The sequence below is a fragment of the Xenopus tropicalis genome, chromosome 9 (genome assembly GCF_000004195.4).
Source record: "Xenopus tropicalis strain Nigerian chromosome 9, UCB_Xtro_10.0, whole genome shotgun sequence".
Lineage (NCBI taxonomy): Eukaryota > Metazoa > Chordata > Amphibia > Anura > Pipidae > Xenopus > Xenopus tropicalis.
The window spans coordinates 499,903-503,104 of record NC_030685.2 but is presented as its reverse complement, the minus strand read 5'-3'; positions in this window follow the sequence as shown (position 1 = coordinate 503,104).

The window sequence follows — 3,202 nt, the reverse complement described above, 5'->3', positions numbered from 1 at the left end:
CCTTGTAATTATCTGATAATAATAATAATAATAATCTAATCTTTGTGCCACTTACATAGAATGTGTATAATAATGTGGGGAATTGTAAGGTTTTATTCTGATACCATTGGGGGTTTGTGCAATTAACTAGAATTATAATTAATAGTCGATCCCATGAGAATGATTCTGTTATTTACAGTAATTATTTGGGGAAATGAGAAATGCATAATCACTTGGAACAGGGTGTATAGAGCCGGCCTGAAATGTTCTCCGGGGGGCAGGGTTCAGTCTGGGGGGGGTCTCCGGCGGGCAGGGTTCAGTCGGGGGGTTGCTGTCAACGATATGCCGCCTGCCCCGACCAATATATGATTGACAGCTCAGATTTTTAAATCTATTTATAACAGGTACAGACGGTTTAATTCTTCCCCTCCTGTATCGGTTACTGATTGCTTTATATGTTACTCCTTGTAGAGTGTAAGCTCTTTTGGGCAGGGCTCCCTTCCCCTCCTGTATCGGTTACTGATTGCTTTATATGTTACTCCTTGTAGAGTGTAAGCTCTTTGGGCAGGGCTCTCTTCCCCTCCTGTATCGGTTACTGATTGCTTTATATGTTACTCCTTGTAGATTGTAAGCTCTTTTGGGCAGGGCTCCCTTCCCCTCCTGTATCGGTTACTGATTGCTGTATATGTTACTCCTTGTAGAGTGTAAGCTCTTTGGGGCAGGGCTCCCTTCCCCTCCTGTATCGGTTACTGATTGCTTTATATGTTACTCCTTGTAGAGTGTAAGCTCTTTGGGGCAGGGCTCTCTTCCCCTCCTGTATCGGTTACTGATTGCTTTATATGTTACTCCTTGTAGATTGTAAGCTCTTTTGGGCAGGGCTCCCTTCCCCTCTTGTATCGGTTACTGATTGCTTTATATGTTACTCCTTGTAGAGTGTAAGCTCTTTGGGGCAGGGCTCTCTTCCCCCTCCTGTATCGGTTACTGATTGCTTTATATGTTACTCCTTGTAGATTGTAAGCTCTTTTGGGCAGGGCTCCCTTCCCCTCCTGTATCGGTTACTGATTGCTGTATATGTTACTCCTTGTAGAGTGTAAGCTCTTTTGGGCAGGGCTCCCTTCCCCTCCTGTATCGGTTACTGATTGCTTTATATGTTACTCCTTGTAGATTGTAAGCTCTTTTGGGCAGGGCTCCCTTCCCCTCCTGTATCGGTTACTGATTGCTTTATATGTTACTCCTTGTAGAGTGTAAGCTCTTTTGGGCAGGGCTCCCTTCCCCTCCTGTATCAGTTACTGATTGCTTTATATGTTACTCCTTGTAGAGTGTAAGCTCTTTGGGGCAGGGCTCCCTTCCCCTCCTGTATCGGTTACTGATTGCTTTATATGTTACTCCTTGTAGAGTGTAAGCTCTTTTGGGCAGGGCTCCCTTCCCCTCCTGTATCGGTTACTGATTGCTTTATATGTTACTCCTTGTAGAGTGTAAGCTCTTTTGGGCAGGGCTCCCTTCCCCTCTTGTATCGGTTACTGATTGCTTTATATGTTACTCCTTGTAGAGTGTAAGCTCTTTGGGGCAGGGCTCCCTTCCCCTCTTGTATCGGTTACTGATTGCTTTATATGTTACTCCTTGTAGAGTGTAAGCTCTTTGGGGCAGGGCTCCCTTCCCCTCTTGTATCGGTTACTGATTGCTTTATATGTTACTCCTTGTAGAGTGTAAGCTCTTTGGGGCAGGGCTCCCTTCCCCTCCTGTATCGGTTACTGATTGCTTTATATGTTACTCCTTGTAGAGTGTAAGCTCTTTGGGGGCAGGGCTCCCTTCCCCTCCTGTATCGGTTACTGATTGCTTTATATGTTACTCCTTGTAGAGTGTAAGCTCTTTGGGGCAGGGCTCCCTTCCCCTCCTGTATCGGTTACTGATTGCTTTATATGTTACTCCTTGTAGAGTGTAAGCTCTTTGGGGCAGGGCTCCCTTCCCCTCCTGTATCGGTTACTGATTGCTTTATATGTTACTCCTTGTAGAGTGTAAGCTCTTTTGGGCAGGGCTCCCTTCCCCTCCTGTATCAGTTACTGATTGCTTTATATGTTACTCTGTATGCCCAATGTATGAAACCCACTTATTTATAAAGCGCCAACATACCCCGCAGCGCTGTACAATAAGTGTTAATAATAATGCTACTTACCGGCTTTACTCCTTAAATGATTTACCTAAAACACAAAACTTCTTTATGTCAAAAATGGAAACATTTTCCATTGAACTTGAAAGGGAAAATAGCATTTGACAAAAGATGAAATGTATTTATACCATAAGAAATCTGCCTCTCACACATAAAGAGACCAATCAGCTAAATCAGCTCTCCCAGAAATTCCCAAAATTGCATTGAACAAATTGATCCTAAATCTTACGGTGGGTTTGTCTGATCTCAGACCCTTTCGTCTGTCAGATCTAACTCGTTACATAGTAGAAGGGTAAATTTATGAATCTGCCCCTGGAACTAATAACCGATTCTTGTGAGAACATCTTGGAACTTATACACAAACCCCTGAAATCTCAATTGGCTGAAACGAAAGCAAATCCTTTATGTAGAGATCTGTTTGCAGTCTGGAAAGTTCTGTATAAGTCATAGAAACCCAGTTATATCTCGACTCCACAGCTCCCTCTAGTGGCGATTCCTACACTGCCCAGCTCATTCCATCCTCCTATGTCTGCCGTATGGAAACAGAAAGCAATACAGCATATAACAGATATTATTTCGCCATCGTTTAATACAATTCTTGATTGGAAAGACTTCAGTAATAAATATCCCCAAATCTCTCATTGGTCTCATCACCAGATCCCTGTAGATCCTTTCTAATCCACTTCTCACTGCTGGATAAGCTTGCGGCTTCTCAATCCTGTAACTAAATCCCATCAATACAAGTTTAATGTGGAATAACCCAAGTCTCAAATCTCGCCCATTAGACTTGAATAAACGTTCCGCCAACCTTCAGACGGAAATCTCCCCGGAAGTCTTAACCAATTGGAAAAAGCGTTTTGACAAACTCATTCGTACGGAAGCCTGGAGGGAACAAAATGACAGACTAACCCATCCGGCCTATAAAGGCTTCAACTTTGACTCAAAGAATAAGAATTTCCTCAATAACTGCCCCAAATGTACCAAAGCGCTTCCAAATATAATCCATCTACTATGGGATTGCCCTCATAGCAACAGTTTTTGGAAAAACATTGAGAT